At 37.5% G+C, this 17966-nt stretch overlaps 1 long non-coding RNA gene across 6 annotated transcripts in view; it reads right to left on the bottom strand.

Moving 5' to 3' along the window:
* Positions 1-17966, bottom strand: part of LOC135290697 (uncharacterized) — a 49489-nt gene that overhangs the window by 9463 nt on the left and 22060 nt on the right. The window contains exon 1 of one of the 6 annotated variants that reach the window (XR_010353472.1): positions 79-591. The exons of the other annotated variants lie outside the window; for them this stretch is intronic. This is a non-coding gene — a long non-coding RNA (uncharacterized LOC135290697). Of the gene's footprint in view, positions 1-78; positions 592-17966 lie in introns of those variants that run through there. 6 annotated transcript variants of the gene reach the window in all.

Raw genomic sequence — 17966 nt, 5'->3', positions numbered from 1 at the left:
ACAAAAGAAAGAGGGCAAATTACAATCAAGATTTAATATGTAACAGATGTTTCATTTATTATTACAGACAATACTAACAAGTAGTTTTCTCTGTCCTCTTCTCCCATTTTGACTCCTTTTTTGGTCTTAAATTGGATTCCATAGATCATCTCTCACTCAGTTCTACAAGACAGAGTAGGTAGGTTTTAGGTAGAGTGTTTCTTCTTGATGTGTGAAAGAACTTTTTTGGTGTTGTCTCTACTTGACCAATTTGCCCTTTGCCTGAGAAGCCCATAAACATTGAATATGTCTGGAAAAGCAATTCAACGTGTCTTAAAATGTTGATTAACTTGATGAAGTTACATATTCTGAAAACACAGTTGAAACCCTGTATCATGAAGGGGTTTATGAAGGAATAACAATGATAAAAAACTGTCCAGAATAAGAAAGTGCTAGAAGGAGAATATGACACTTTTTGTCAGAAATGGGAAACAGCATACACCAGCATGAGAGAGGGGACTACCCTGACTTTTTTTCAATTTACACTTGTTAGTGATTTAACTTGAATTTAATGATAGAGACTACACTACTGGTCCTCAGTAAGATGCAAAAACAAATGTCTAGGTAGTGTCTGAAATCTCTAACACTTAAGAACACAGGTGACTACACACAAGTACAACACAAGAAAATGAAAATGTGAAAAACCAGTTTGAAATTGCACGGCCTTGGACATAATTAATGCCACTAAATAAAAAATTTAATCCCTGCTACTAGCACCACAAGTAAAAAACTCATTCTCACAGAAAAAATTACAAGGAAGTATAGAGGGAAGATGCAATGTGGAACAGACCTAATAAGTTCCTGGTAGTCTGCACCTTATCTGGAAAGATATTTTTACAGAAGAAATAGATATTGTTCCAGGACAGAATACAAGACTATATAGAATTACAGAAAACTGGCTTTCATTTGCTTCCTTGTTACTATGGTTTGTGAACTCCTCAGACTTTTTTTTAATCAAATTAGGCAATATATGACATACATATGAAAATTCAAATATATTTCTCTAATGGATGATGGGTTTTGGCTCGTACCTAAATTGTCTTAACTTCTCTAAAATCTTTGCCTTTATAATAGCCTCCAGCATGTAATTCTACCTGGCAATTAGGTGTTTCCTGAAGAAAAAAATTCTGTGATCGTTTATAAATATGACAATTATATGTCTATAATTTAATTCTTCTTTTAATATTAAAAATCAAGCCATCTCAGATACCCCATCAAATGGAAACATCTTATGGAAAATACAAAACCTTTACAAATGCCCTTTCAAACTCTCACCTAATCTGAAAGAAAAATCTGTGATCATTTCAAAAAGATAAGATTATAAGAATGCTCATAAATAAAAATAAATCAATAAATGAATGGACAGATTAGTTGTACATTCTGAAAGAAAGAATGAAAATAAAATTATTTTAATCTCCTTTCAGTGCATTAAAGCTGAAGACAGAAACATTAACATTTTGCTTGTTATTTACCAAAGAGACTACACCAGCTTCTTTTTGTTACTCTTTGATGACAATTTTGCTTTTAAAAATCACAGACAAAAAATATTTTTAGGTTAGATTTTTCTCTTTTCTTCCTTTATTGAAATATATTTTTTCTGGAAAAGGAAGGTTTTTCAATAGCATTTTGTGCTTATACAGTTTCTGAGCTGACCTTCCCAAGTACTTCATAGGCACAGGTGCATATCCTTGCCACAGACCTCGTTGGGCAGGTTGTACTTAGCTTCATGATTTAGCCACTTGTAACACTGTGGTAGTACTCTGCTGTTTCTCAGCCTTCTCAATCCTGCAGGACTGCAGTGTTCTGTGCTGTAAGAACAGCAGCCAGACACCTGCCACCTCCAAGGCACTTCAAGATTCTTGAGGTTTCCTAGTTACCTATGCAGCACAGGAATTTCTTAGACTGGTGTGGTGTAGAGAAAGCCAGCTCTGTACCTGGGCAGGGAAAATAGGGCACGGTAAGGCTGGGTAGCCCCACATGCTGCCCCATAAGGTCTACATTGTGCAGGTTCATATTTCTTGCTCTGCTGGTTTAATCCATTGACCATGACATCCACCAGAGCCAAGACCTAATTAGGAGGCAGCATCTCAGTGCTTGGGGAACTCCGGACTTTTCACACTCTGTATTTTTCACAGCTGAAAACAACAGATAATTATCAGGCAGCAGAGAGCTGAATGTTCCAGAAATACATTTGTTTCAAAAGCTTAGTATATATGAGTCACACACAAGCTGACAGGATGGCCTGCTCCAAGATCTGTCACTCCACTCTTACCACTGCTAGCTATTTATATGCTTTCCCATTTATGGAACCATTCTGTTAGCCATCTTTGAGGTAGGTTCATGTTGAACAAATATTAAAACTGCATAATCACAGATTGATTGAGATTGGAAGGAAGTCTGGAGGTCAACTGGGTCACCACCTTGTTCTAGCTGGCCTGCTTGGTCAGTTGCCCAAGACTATGTGCAGAGCACTTTTGAATAACCTCAAATAAATGGGTATTGGTACCACAACACATAGACTTTATATTCTTGTAGAACATGGGGGTTCTGGAGGATACAGGAATGAATAATGTGATTTCTTTTACATGGCTATAACACCACATGTGTCTGTGCATGAAAAAGGTACTGATGATTTGTAAAAAATAAGGCTCCTAAGCAGTTAATGAAGCAATCAAACTATCTTCTGTGCAAAATTTAAAAACAGCTAAGGGAACAACATGATCTGTCAGTTTTGCCTGGAGCAGAGGACATATAGCACCCACAAAAGAATTAGGCTTCTAGGTGAAGAAGAACAGGAAAGGAAAGGAAGCAGCAGACTATCAATTAGCACAGAGAATATGCCTTCTCAGCCTAAATAGATATATTTGAACATATTTTATGCCAAACTTAATCTTTTTGGATTACAATAAAAGTAAACATTTAAAAAATTAATTATAATAAATTATAATTCATATAAATTTTAAATTATATCTGAAATGCATAATGAGTAGAAGAAATACACATTGATCATGTCAGAGATTACAGTATAGAGTCAAAACTGCTGCTTACAAATAAGTGTCAAATGTTTATTGTGTGAAAAGGTCTCAAGAATCTCTTCTCTCAGTTGGTCAAATATATTCATTTCAGACCTTAATAAAAAGGTCTCACTTTTAAAATCATACTGAAATCAGAAAACAAGTAGTAACAAAAAAAATTACAAAATGGTAGTTCTGTGTTCAGTAATATCATTCTTATTTTCTCTTTCCTTTTTTCACTCTTTTTAAATCCCAGATCATATAAGCTTTCTAATTCAGTCTGATCAATATAATACATGAGCTTGTCTTTTGTCTACTTTTTTGGCAGCAACAAAGAATTACTGTAATGAAATAATTTCTGGCTGGCATGGTGCCCAGGAAACTTGTGGAACCATTGTGACTGGTTTACGTTCATTCCTCACAACAGCCATTTGAGTACAAAGCCCTGGGATGATAATTTATTTCTCCTGCAGTTTTACGATATTTCAATGGCCTGAAATACCCTACTTGATGGCTACTTGCATCATTATGGGTCTGCCATAAACGATGCAAATTGCCATAAAACATGGGGGAAGCCCTACATCACATATTTATCTAGGTTTGTCACTGATGACATTTGGGTTCATGGTAATTCTATTCATTCAGTTGCAGAAAAACACCGTCTTCTTATCAGACAAGACATTTCTAGACAAGACATTTGGGATGCATATTACATAGGACAAAGAAAAAGAATTTTTTTCCAGAGCACTGAGCACTAGCTCAGGAGTAAAAAAAAACCCACATGGATTCTCATGTTGCATACTCCCAGACAAATAGAACCACCTTTTGGTGGGTTTTTTGAGTTTTTTTCCTTCACTGAGGAACCCCCATTACAACTAGATTAACAACCCTAATCCCTATTCCTATTACTATTACTACACCTTTAGGAAAGGTACTTGCCTCTGTCTAAATCTTGCTACAGAAGATTGTCTATCTCATTTACTGCCTAAGTGTCAGAATTTGAAATATCAAGCATGTGAGAATCTTTGAAGGAAAACACAGGAAAGTTGTAAACAGTTAACTGCATTTCTGTTTGGTGATTGCTGTCTGTGAGAAAAAGCTGTCTGTCCCATGGATATAGGGGCTTGTCTGTTGTTCCAGCTGTCACACGTATGAGGGTATGGGGGGCAAAGTCTGGGCTTATTTTTGTTATCTTAAAACTGTTCTTATTCTTATACTAACAATAACCAGCTCTGTTAATAATAATAATAGTAATAATAATAATAATGATGATGATGACGACTAATCTCTGGTCTCATGTTGAGATTTAAGGCAAAAGTTGGTCCAATATGAATGTAGTTACCTGAGAGCATCCCTGGTAAAACTGAGAGCAAAACTGGAACAAACATGGGTAGATAGTACAGCACTAGTAACATAACCACCGCTTACAAGGACAACTACTAATTAGCAAATAGAACAAATATTCCAATTTACAACAGGGAAGTTACACAGCCTTGTGATGGCACTTTTATCTAAACTGAATACCGTCCATACCACTAGAACTTCAATATTCTGACCTATACACACTAGTGGGAAGCTGCAGTAACTTTCTTGAAATCAACAAGACAGTCCAGGTTTATGACAGTATAGTCGAGATAAGGATCTGGCTCAATATTTTGGCAGAGGCTCTAAATATCTCCTCTGAAATCATGCCTGGATATCAAAAGAAATCTCAGGAAATTATACAAAAGTGAAAGCTTGTTCCAGTTCTCAAGTGTATGTGGTTGTTTTAGGATGTCCAAATTACTTACTATCTTTCTTATTTTATCTTCAGGCATAAAAATACTTTAGGCACATTTACAAGATTAACTTAGCACAGTTTAGCATCATTCTCAAAAATGCATGTCAATTGTCCGCAGTCTGAATAAATTTGCCAGTTATGGTGTAATTAAAGTAGGATCCAATGAAACAGTTGTTTAATAAAAGAAAGGTACTGAGCTAATAAAGATTATCAGGGAGTAAGTCTATCTAGATATCTCATCAGTGATGCTTTCTGTTCTTTGCCTGATAATACCCTACTGTGGGTCTACAGTAGACCATCTTAGCACATTCTACTTCACTATTCATAGGGCTGTTGAACTCCCATTGAGGACTAGTGATGTTCAGTTCTGTAAGTTGCTAACTAATTTGCCAAAACATCTAATTTTGTGAGTCACCATCCTTGCTGATTGTACTGCTTTGAGCTGCATTTTGTTAAAATCCCTGACCGTTAAAATAATGTTAGCTTCAGTTTTATGTCACAGTGAATGCAATGAATTTGTTGTTTGCAAAGAAATAACAAACTTCCCTTTAAGCCTGCAGGCCAAATCACATATGAAACATAGTTACAGTAGCAGAATAAACAGAAAAAATTTGACCCATCATCAGGCTGACAGAGAGAATAAGAGACCTCCCATTTCCCAGCGGAAAACCTATTTGATGATCCTTAAAGAGCAACATTCCTAGTTGTATCCTTGCATTTTGTGTATACAAATCCACCAGCACATTTTAAAATGCTGATTACAGATTTGTAATGATCATTCATTAATTTTGATTTCCTTGAACATCAGTTGTACTGAACTAATTCTGTTTAGTAAGTAATTACCAGGAAGAAACTGTGTTTTCAGTGCTTCTTCCTGCAAATATCAGACAACATATCCAGAAAGCTTTTCAGTGATGGAGACCAGGTGAACTGCTGAAAGAAATGGTCCTCATTTTATTATCATGAACACCGAATAATGTAAATGTAGCGGTGAGCAGGAGTCCTCAGATTTCTTAAATATTCTGGGACAAAGATAATCAGAACCAAGAGAGTCAGACACAATTCCTTCTTGTTCTTTGAATCTTATATCTTATTTTGAAATACCTTTGGCACTGACAATAATATACAAGGGAATGTAGCAAAGGAACTATTTTTGTCAGTAGCAGTAACAGAAAACAGGGAAGTGCTGAGATGTTGTCCTGCACTGTAGCTCTGAGATATATGCTAGCTTCATTTATGTATCCTGTTTCTATTTCATAGCTTCTTCAGGAGAAAACTGCCCACAAAGCAGGCTTGTGAAATTAGGAAAAGGCTCCAGTCAACACCAGCCTTCTGAAGGCTTAGCAAAGACACCTAGGGTATAGAGTAGAACTCAAAAATTTCCCATTTGGAGCATTAACTTCTCCTGTGGGACAAACTAAAAACAAACAAACAAAAAAGCTAGAGAATAAGCCTTTTAAGATGAAGTTATCTTTTTCTCATTATGTCATTATCAAAGGGGCTTCTAAAAGGAGAAGTGGTGTGATATCTTCATTGAGAAGACTGAAAGGAAGTGCACAGGAATACTCTAAAGCAGATGTCTAAAGATCCCAAATTCAAACTAGAAATGTCGCTCTGGGATCCAGCATGAGTGAGAACCCCTAGGGATTTAAAGTCATGTCCCAGCAGTGCGAAGAAGGAACCTCACTCAATGTGGAGCTAGAAATGAAGTTATCAGACAGGAGCTGTGAAGTAGAATATGATTTATAGCTGAGGGACAAATATGTTTCAGACTATTTCTGGCTTACTCTGGATCTTCCAGAAGAGTGGTGTGGTAGATGTTCTCTGACTTGCCCAGAGCAAAATGGATTTGCCAAACACCGAAGAACTATACAGAGCACAAAGTGGTAAAAACGCAATAGCACTGTACAGTCTTCTTTCCCTGTGTGCAACAAAGATTCAGACACAGCTTTCAAATGAGCAGAATATGACTTACCAGTTTGCACAGTGGGTTGCTTCTACAAACATTGTAGATGTTGCATAAACAAGACAAAACCCTCTTTATAATATTCAGATTAAAAAAATAATGAGAAGATAACATTCACAGGCATTAGAAACAAGCAGCATCCAGCCAGAGTAAAGATAAACTGTTTTTAAGTTGCTGTCAAAGTTAAGAACGTTTCTACTGCTGTTCAGAAGAGCAGTGGTGCAATCGAACTGTGAAACACATTTGAAAGTCCCAGGTATCACTTGTTTTCTGAATGCTGTGATCTCTGAGAAAGATCATAGACCTGCAGAATCATGGAAGGCTTGGATTGACAGGGAACTTAGAGGGCAACTATCTCCAAACCACTTGCCATGGATAGGGACATCTTTCACTAGACCCAGCGGCTCAAAACACCGTCCAACCTGGCCATGAACAATTCCAGGGATGGGGAATCCACAGCTTCTCTGGGCAACCCATTCCAGTGCCTCACCACCTTTACTCTGAAGAAGTTTTTCCTAACCTGTAATCTAAACCCACTCACTTTTGAGTTTGAAGTAATTTCCCCTATCCTGTCTCTACAAGTCTTTGGAAAACGTCTTAATCAATTTTTCCTGCAGACTCCCTTCAGGTAACGGAAGGCCTCACCTAGGTCACCCAAAGCCTAATGAGAACAATGGTGCTCTTAAAAGTCAGGCAAATCTAGGATATTTGTTGGAGATAAAGTAAGATATTAACTTAAAATCCCGAAATAATTTGCATGGCTGATCTGCTTTGCAAGTTCTCTGTGAAAATATCTGTCTATATATTTCTTCACACCAATTACCTTATTTCTGATTAACAAGCAGTAAATCACCACCTTGACAACTGTAATAGCATTGCAAGGACTGTGTCCATGCATTAATAGTAGATAACTACCTCTTTCTTCAGTTCTTTTCCCCAGACCAAATAAAATGCATTCTGAATTCAGGAAAGAGGTACAGGAAATAGGGTGAAAGATATTTGAAAGTAAGGATTAGAGAACTGTTCCAAGAACAAAACTTTTCTGATGCTTGTTGTTTCTTTGGTTTTCTTTAGCTGACTGAAGACAAGACAGCCAGGAAAAGTGAAAGAATTATGAGAGAGGGGAAAATTGTCAGTGTGCATCAAGGGGAGGGGTGTGTGTGTGTGTGTGTGTGTGTTTGTGTGTGTGTGTGTTTGTAATAACTGAGGCTCCATTCGAGTCAGCACAAACTGAATTCAACCTAAACTTTGAGTATCAGATGATTCTCATAATGATTCCTGCTGCCACTTTGCTCTCCACAGTAAAGCATGCAAAGCATCTGCAGCTGAGCTGAAATTAGCCTTATCCTGATGTTCCTCTCTAAATGTTTCCCCGTTATCTCCCTCTTGTCTTGATAGCTAATATAGTTCTTACAGCTGCTATATCATATTAGGTCAGAGCAATGAAAACGAATGCCATTTTCTTGATGGCTTATGCAGAATTGTTGTAATTTGAATCAAGTCTCACTAGCCTCTTTCTTTCTTTCTCTCCTTTCTGCCCCTCATACTGAATATATTGGGGTCCTGGCGAGCTGCCATTCTACTGCACATTAGAAATGGTAGAGTTTTCCTCTATCTGATTCTCTAAAATGAGTTCACGAAAAGGTGCAGACCCAGCACATTTGTGGTTTTTCCTATAAATTACTTTAACACTGTGTCCAATCATATATATAATTTCAGATTTTCAATTTCAACTCGCTGCTGTGTCAGCACAGACTCCACTGATATGTCTAATGTATTTAGCTTAAAATGAAACGGATGGCATTTCATTACCAGGAAGATAATATTTTTGAATATGTTTGCTGCATGGCAGGATCCATCATTACTCTGCCATTTTATGTTCGGAGTGTGTAATAGCTTTTTAATGCTTTGATGTATTTTATTTATATATGTAATATTTTTCTAATATCATGGGGTGGTTTAACTCATTGAACACATTATACAGCCTTAATTGAATGCTTTTAAATATTAGTTAGGGAGGAAAAGCTTAACAAATTGCCAATATTTTGTTTGAAATTTAATAGACAGTAGTTGAAACACCAAAAAAACCCATTTCATTCTCATTCCTTCACATTGCTCCTCAGCTCCCTCTGACACTCAAAACACTTTGAAAGGAAAAAAAGGGAAAAGAAAATCCCACAGTCCCCTGAGACACTCAAGCTGTCAGCATGAAGGTAAGTAATGCAGGAAAACTTGAACGTGCCCAACTGTGAATGACAGAAGCCCTCTTATTGGAAGAAGCTTCTGACAGGCCTGAAATCCTTAATACCTGGTTTCTCAGTCCTTTGACCAAAGTCATGGAATTTTAAAACTACTAAGAATTTCTTCAGAGTTGGTTGTGGTGGCTTTGGGTTGTTTTTTTTTTTGCAAGGAGAAGATGCTACTTTGTACATCAGCATAATACCACAGCTTAAATCTGCCCAAAGAGAACAGGTAAGTATTAAAGGGCATTTCTTGATATTAGCCATAAATGTTAAACTGAGCCTCCTCCACTGGATTACTCTTGTATATATGCATGGGATTGCCCTGACCTTTCTTTTGGCCTCATTGAACTTCATGAGTTTCAATGGGTCCCCCTCTCAAGCCTGTCAGAGTCCCACTGGATGCACACTGACACTCCACAGTTTAGTGTTATCAGCACAGCTGCTGAGGGTGCACTCCCTCCCATGGTCCCTGTCACCAACAGAGCTGTTAGACAGCTCCGGTGCCAATACCAGCCCCTGAGGACACCACTCACCACCGCCCTCCACTTGGACATTGAGCCATTGACCACAACTCTTTGAGTGTGACATCCAGCCAATTCCTTATACAACAAGTGGCCCAAATGCCAAATCCATATTTCTCCAGTTTAGAGATAAAGAAGTTGTGTGGGAAACTGTAAAATGCTTTGCAGAACGCCAAGTAAATGGTGTCAGTCGTTTTTTCTTATCCACCAACACTGTAACCCCACCATAGAGAGCCACCACCACTGTTAGGTACAATTTGCTCTTAGTGAAGCTGTGTTCACTGTCAACAAGGACCTCCTTACTTTTCATGTGCCTAAGCATAGTTTCTAGGAGGATATATGTTTCATTATCTTGCTGGGCATGGAAGTGAGACTGACCAGCTTGTGGATCCTGAGGGTATTTTTCCCTTTTTTAAAAATGGGGGTTGCCTATTCCATTTTCAAGTCAGTGGGAACTTCTCCAGAAAGGTGATGTTAAATTAACTACAACCTTCTACATCAAATTTTTGCATTATTGTATTCTTTTTATTTTTAAAACAGCTTTAATGACTTATTTTTACAATAGTTCTATTTCTTCAGAAAAGTCTGCTTCCCCAAATGGCCAGTTTAATATTGCAGAAAGCATAATTTTCTCTAAGCTGTTTCAGGTGCACTTTTCAGAGGAGTAAATGCACTCCTGTCCTTAGAGCAGGGGCAAGGTACAAATAAGTCAAAGTCAACCTTTACTTAAGCTTCATAGGATTTCATGTTTCTCAGAAATACCAAATGTCCTTTAGTCCTATTGAAAATGCCTGTGTGTTTCTGAAAAGCAAGTTACTCCTTTAGATGTCTAGATATGGAGCTAAGTCTTTGCATTTTGTAGCCAAAAGCTCTAGTCATCAAGGGTAGTTAGGTATCTAAGTTGTGTTGAAAAATTACAGCATTATGACCCAAATATTTTGAAAGATCTGATTTTGGCTATGAGATGCTGAGGAGCAGACATCAGAAGAAAGAATTTAATTCCATCTCATTTTACTGCTTGCTAAAACAGGCAGAATAACAAATCTATGTTTAGGAAAAGTGGCATTTTTATATGGTCTAACTGATGTAAAATAACTATCAGAACACCTTAAGATGGGGGAGGTGGAGAAAAAAAGGAATTTTAAAAAATGCATAATTAATAACTCCCAGGAAGAAAAGGCTGTAAATTATAGTAACACATTGTTTGTTGGTCTAGTGGGAATTTGTGCTAAAATATGAGAATCTCAAAGGAGCTTTATGCTTCTAAGCAGAAGTTATTGAAAAATAAAACATATTCTAGGTAAGTCCTTTTTATTTATTGTTGGGGTTTAATTTCCTCTTTAAAGTTTTTTCCCTGTGTGACAGACCACAACAATAATTCATATCTAAAATATAGCAGATAGCTTTATAAGAGCTCCTTCTCATATCTTCCCAAATAGTTGGATTATCAAGATAATAGACGAAACAGATGAAACCTTCTTTCTTCACCAATCACAATTTGCTCTCCCTTTACCGTAGTTTTAAGCACACTACTTCCTCATCAAGTAAAACTTTGTAAAATAGATTCCTGAAGGAAATTGTCCATACACAGATCTTAACACATGTACTAGCAAACAGAACCAGAGAAGCTAATGTGAGAACACACATATTATTCACATTTATACATTTCTCCAACTATCATTTCAGGAATGACCTGCTGCTGATGCTTTGCAATTACATTATGCCTGAAGATCACACACCAGCTGCAATGACAATGTTAGTGCCAAAACATAACAGCAGAAGTTTCCAGATTTACCAGGTTAGCATACATGAGTCATAGAATCATAGAGTTATAAAACCATAGAATGGTTTATATTGGAAAGAGCCTCTATGATGACCAAATCTAACTATTAACCCAGCACTGCCAAGCCCACCTCTAAACCCCAGCTGCCACATGTACCTGTCTTCTAAATACCTCCAGGGATGGTCACTCCACCACTTACCTGGGCAGAGTGTCAGAGTGCTTGGCAACCTTTTTGGTGAATAACTTTTCCTTGATATCCAATCTAAACTTCTCCTGGCACAACTTGAGACTGATCCCTCAAGTGCTATCACCACTTACGTGGCACACTGACCACCACTGCACTACAGCTTCTTTCAGGTAGTTCTAGGGAGCAGGAAGGTCTCCCCTAAGCCTCTTCTTCTCTGGGTTAAATACCCACATCTTCCTCAGCCACTCCTCATAGGACTTGCGCTCTAGAGCCTTCACTATCTCCTTTGTCCTTTTCTGGACATGTTCCAGCACCTCAATGTCTGTCCTGCAGTGAGTAACAGGCCCAAAACTAGACATGGGATTTGAGGTGTGGCCCCACCAGTGCTGGGTACAGGGGGAAAACCCCTTTCCTAGTCAGCTGGCCACACTGTTTCTGATATTAGCCAGGATGTCATTCACCTTCTAGGCCACCTGAGCACACTGCTGCTCATGTTCATCTCTCTGGCAAACACCTCAGATCCTCATCAGCTGGGCAACTTTCCAGCCACTCTTCCCCAAGTCTAGCATTGCATAGAGTTGTTGCAAGCAATGGGGACCAAGTCAAGGCCTCTTCTAGAGCTCATATCTGAAAGATTAAAATCAACTGATTCTCTATTCAGCCTCCATACTGCTCAGTAAATCTGAAAAGTAGTTCAAATATTTCAAAGGCCAAGGTGTTAACTTCAAAACCATTGAGTAGTTGAATTTTAAGTGCAACTGTGGGGGGAGGGTTAATGCTTGCTGTGCATTTTAATAAAAAACTCAAGCTGTCAGATCTTTGATTTGTACCTCAGTTTCTCCACTGCAAGTTAATGGTAAAATTGTTAACTCGCTGGAATTGTGAATCTCACAAACTCAAAGATAAGTTGACTTGGCACCCTTCAAGTCAATTAACCCCACAGCACATCCATCTCCCAACATAAACAATGGATCATTGAACTAACTCAGCCCTGAAAGTGGATGTATGCAACTACATGTATCTTTGTTTAGAAGCTATCCTCAATTAGAAGCTGCTGTCATTTAGTAACTGTACCATTACCCTGGAAGCCTCCAGGGAAACTAATTAAGCTTAATAGATGCTGCACTCCATTTAAAGCTGTAGAGAAAAATAATTTAATATTGTAGGAACTCTGGACTTGAAATAAAGATACATATGGCAAATACAAATCAATCCACAACCCCCCAATTCATTCCACAGTAATTTTAACCCTTCCATGGGGTGCTGCTCCAGTGTTTAGTCTGTGTTAATACTGGAAGATATGCAAATGCAAATGCCAGAAATCTATTGGAAAATATCTGAAGTTTCTGTGATTCTTTAAATTGGAACATGATATAAAAGCAAAATTTTAAACTGACTCATGGAAAGGCAACATGCTGATCCAGCAATAAAATATGGCCACCTTTATTTGCTTTTAATATTTTGTTGAGGATATACTTGGTTCCACATTCTGAAAGGAATTTCACAGGAATTACAGCCTTCAAAATCTTGGATGCTCTTTGTCTGTCCATCAAAATGAGATTGTTTATCTGCATTTAAGTATCTAGGGTCGGAGCCTTCCTTAAAAACTGAGCATCACACTGAATAAAGAGCATGTTTTCAAGGTTATTTTCTTAGAAATACCACAGAGTGACGATTAAGCATGTTGGTAGAGAATTCTGATATACTTAGTGCTGTTAATTCTTGATTTTAATTCCAGGACAAGATGAGATGGGTTAGGGAGAAGAACACACAGGCTAATAAAATAGACTGATTTGCCAAAACATTATTTCCAGGCATTAGATCAAAATAATAACATAGGAACTGGGATTATATCAAGATGCCTATTTTGTATTTTTCAAGCTACTGAAACTGAACACAGTGCTGGAACCCTTTGGCCAGTTTCCTCAAAATAAGTTTAAGCAATTAATGTGTTTGCATCAATCTGCCTATATATTAGCTTGCCAAGGAGCAAGTAGTGCAGTAATATATTCTCCACATCTTTTTTCATGAAGCTGCTGCCAATCACTTGTTGTTTTCACAAAACTTTGCAGTCTGGGATGAACTGAACTAATTCAGGTCTTCCAAATTTCATAACATAGGATTAGACTGATTAGCCATGAGTGAAAGAATTCCCATTGACCATGCTCTAAGCAATTTCCCTTTCAGATAACTTTGAAAACAAACATTGTTCTTACCAAGTGTACATTCTGATTACTGACTTGTGTGATAAAAAGCAGATAAATTTCCCATACTTCTAAAGAATGTCTTAATTTTTCTTTGGAATGAAATAGGCATAAATTCCATGCAAGGTTTTAGGCTTACAGCTGAATACTTCTTTATTGCACTTAAACCCATAGATGATATACTGGTATCCAAATTATTGAACATTCTACTAGTCTGATGCTGAGAAATAACTGGGTGAATGTAAGTGTACCAGTAACCATCCTGGAACAAATTTTTCAGGAACAGCCTTAGCTGTTAAACAAGCTCCCATAACAACTAAAGGCCATCCCAAATTTCTGTGTTTTCAACTCTAAGTGAAAAAACATATTTAAACTGCCTTCTTAGATATAAGTGTAAAGCTGTACGCACTTTAACAAAACAAATGAACAAAGCTCCACTGCCCTAACAGTTCTTATCCTAGAGGAAGAGAGGCCAAAGAGAAAGAACTAGTCACTAAGATTCTGCTGTTAAATCAAATTATAGATTATAGGCTGAAATTTTTCCACAATGAAACAGGGTTTGGAGAATAAAATGTAATTATGTCCACAGCATCTTTATTTGACATTTATCCATTAATATAAAGGTGGGATATACTCCAAGGACACTCTGAGACATGGAGCCTTTAATTCAATTCATACAAAGATGCCTTCACCCTTCTAAAACTGTAATAAGAAACCTGAAAAAGGTGAATCTGCCAGGTTTAAGGTCTCTTTATATTGTATTAATAGTAAGAGGACTGCTTTGGCAAATATGTGATACTCCTAACTCTTTTAACCAAGAGGAATTAACTAGGTCACAATGCATTAAACCATGAGTAAGTCTGAACAAGTACATTTTAAAAAAACCCTTGAGCATTGTCTTTATGATGAGCCATAGAAGCAGGGCATGTTCTACATATCATATATATCCATATCACTGTTCTACAAGAGATGAAGTGCAAGACCCCAATGAAGAATTACTGTATTGTCTCAAAGTTTGTAATTTGCTATTAAAAAATGCACATTTTTTAGCTGTTTTTTTGTCTGGAATTATATCTCTTAAAGTCACTGAATTTGAAATTATCTCAACTAGTGACAGTTTTTTATCCTTATTCATCCCAGCTATTACAGAAGGTGGAACCCCTCACCTCTCCTGCCTGAATGCACTGATGGATTTGCTTAAGTAGTGCCAGGTATACCCTGACTCCAGAGCACCCTGCTGTGCACCTGTGTGGCAATATATCAACGAGAAGTGTTTCTTTTCTTTGACAATAGATCTTGATGCCTTGCTCTCAATCCCTTGTATTACTCTGCAGCACACATTGGTGTTCTTTTAGACTATATTGGGGAAAATACTTCAATTTATCATAAACTCAGTCCATATCCCACCCTTCTCCCAAAATACATTCTCTTTCTCTCTGTGGTTGGCTAAAGTGTTGTTCTTGATCTCAGATAATACAATATTAATACAAAAATGCACTACTTCCTTGTTTGACAACCACAAGCAGCAACTGAAAACACTACAACTTCAGGTTAAGCAGAGTAAATGGACTTGGGTCACTTGAAGACCTCAACTACAAGAATTAAAAACCTCTCTCTACATGAAAGCACAGACTTGGAATTCTATTCATAATTTCAAGTTTGCCATTCCGTAAGCCCCAGGCTACTTTTAGAGCTGTTTTTTTCATGCTCAATCAAAATTTTTACACAGCCATAATGTACAAAGGACAACAAAAATGGAGTTATGAAGATAGGGGTGAAGCCTGCTCCGTAAGAATGACTCCAACACTGCTATCATCAGAAAACACAACATCACCAAATTTTCCCACATTGAGGAACAGTCATAATAGGAACTTAATTGATATCACCACGACTTCTCCAGTTAATTTACTCTTGAAAGCTCACATATCCTATCTGTAACTTAGTCTTCACCACAAGAAACAGAATTAAACATCTCCTCTAAAATTACCACTTACACCTAACTTCCTGGATAGTTAACCAGGAGTTCTCATTCAGGACTCTGATACATGACATACATACAAAGAATACAAAAAATATTGTCTGGAGAAGGCTTCAGTCCAAGCTTATAACAAAAGATGAAGCACAAGTGAGAGTTGCCCATAGCCTTTCAAAATTAATTAATTAATGATGTAAGGTAACAGAAAGCAAGCCCTTTCAAGGGTCAGTGTAGCAGCAGGGAGCACCAGGCAGTCAGAGCAACTCAATGGAATGGTCACTCACCGTAAAAAAGTGGAACATATGCAGAGAGATTGTTTTGAGGTTTGTGTTATGCTTGCTGCACGCTTTCAAAAGTTTAAGAAGTTAAGAGAGTTATGGAAAAACACATTCACAGAAAGGATTCTCCAGTGCTGCAAAAGCTGTGTTAGGTATCCAGTAAAAGGGATGTTGAATCACAGATAGAACAATTACAGACTAATGGTTTTATCGACATCCCTGCTTCTGAACCCTTACTGTAGTTATGTAAAACAAAGCAGGAGGCATATGGTTTGTAAGTGAAATGAATTGATTTCTCCTCAATAGATTTAGCTGGTGTTTACTATCAACTGGTTCTTCACCAAGACACTGCTGACTGAGTTGACCTCATTGGGAGACTTTCCTGCATTTGAAGGACTTTTCCACTATCAACTTGCATATGCTTGCCAGCAATTCATGATAAGATTGTTGCAGATGTGTTGCAGAAACTGAAAGCCATGTACAGCTAGATAAATGAGAAGTTTTATTTAGAGTTAATAACCTGCCATAGCACTGTATAATTGTACTTTTTCCTCTAGAGTAAATCTTTTCAAGAACAAATGAAAGGAAAAAAGACTAAACAACTGAACTCCTTTCACAAACCCTTCTCTTTCTGAACACTTTCAATTTCTTGAAGCATGGTCATACCATGGTATATCAGAAAAAACTGCAGGATAGGGTTTAGCATAATCAGCACACTTCTAACTGTAAAACCCTTCAGTCATGTGCATTGCAGCAAATAGCCTATTACATTGACTGACCATTACCAATTACACCTAAAATAACCTTCTTGTCAAGTTGCTGTGCAGAATAATGCACATGTGACAATAACAGCACTTAGCTAGCTCTGGTGTCATTCCTTGTAAATCATATGATAATGGTTCTCAGCTTACCTGTGTTGAGTTTGCTGGTTTTTTTTCAGGTGCACATAGGTTTGCTAGAATGTTATCCCCAATCTGATGAGGAATTTGAAAAAGTTAGTCATGTCCTACACAGCCTAGGAAGATCTAAAACAAGCCACACTATCTGGCTGAAACTTACTTTCTTCATCATTTTCTAACCATACCAGATGCTTTTTACTGTATCATTTAGGAAATCTTTTTCAGAAAAAGCTCCTTAGTGACCTCTAACAGGCTATCATCTTTTTTCTCTATAAGCAATCAAGCAACTATAACAATAGTCATTTTCAGACTGAGAACCTGGGCAAAATGCGCTGTGTATGAAAGAGAGATGAAAACAGTGACAGCAATAAATTCACAACCTTGGCATTTTTTGCCTTTCCCGCACTTGAACATTTTCCAGCAGGAAAGACATCACTGGGGCTATCCCTGTACAAGACAGTCTTTAACTCACAAAAGTTTTCTGAGTTTTTTACACTACTGTGTATGAAAACACAACTGTAGAGAAAAACAAGAAAAGCAAGGCAAGAGAGAAAGGGGCAGAGAAAGAAAGAGAGAAGAGAAAGAGAAAGAGAAAGAGAAAGAGAAAGAGAAAGAGAAAGAGAAAGAGAAAGAGAAAGAGAAAGAGAAAGAGAAAGAGAAAGAGAAAGAGAAAGAGAAAGAGAAAGAGAAAGAGAAAGAGAGGAAGAAAGAAGTATGAGCACACAAGCACATATGCACACCTTCTTCAGAATGGATAATTACCCTATTAATATTTGAGCCTGGATCTGGCATAGCATATGTTCATCCACACACTTTCTGAATCAGAGAAGCATCTTCATTTTCAATTCTCCCTTAAACTGTGAAGTTCTCTGACTGCCAAGCTATTGAGTATTATGGAACTGGTCTTCCCCCAACAATAATTAGACAAAACCTGAAACTAATTATGTGAATAATTTTCACTTGTCCTGGAGAGGTAAAGGAGAGGTGAAAGGGAGTGAACAGTCTGGAAGAATAACTGAGGGTTGGTCAGCCAGCTGCCACATAGCAGTGCATTATTAAACTTCTGGAAAAGAGGGA

The sequence above is a fragment of the Passer domesticus genome, chromosome Z (genome assembly GCF_036417665.1).
Source record: "Passer domesticus isolate bPasDom1 chromosome Z, bPasDom1.hap1, whole genome shotgun sequence".
Lineage (NCBI taxonomy): Eukaryota > Metazoa > Chordata > Aves > Passeriformes > Passeridae > Passer > Passer domesticus.
This window is presented reverse-complemented; position numbering and strand designations above follow the sequence as displayed.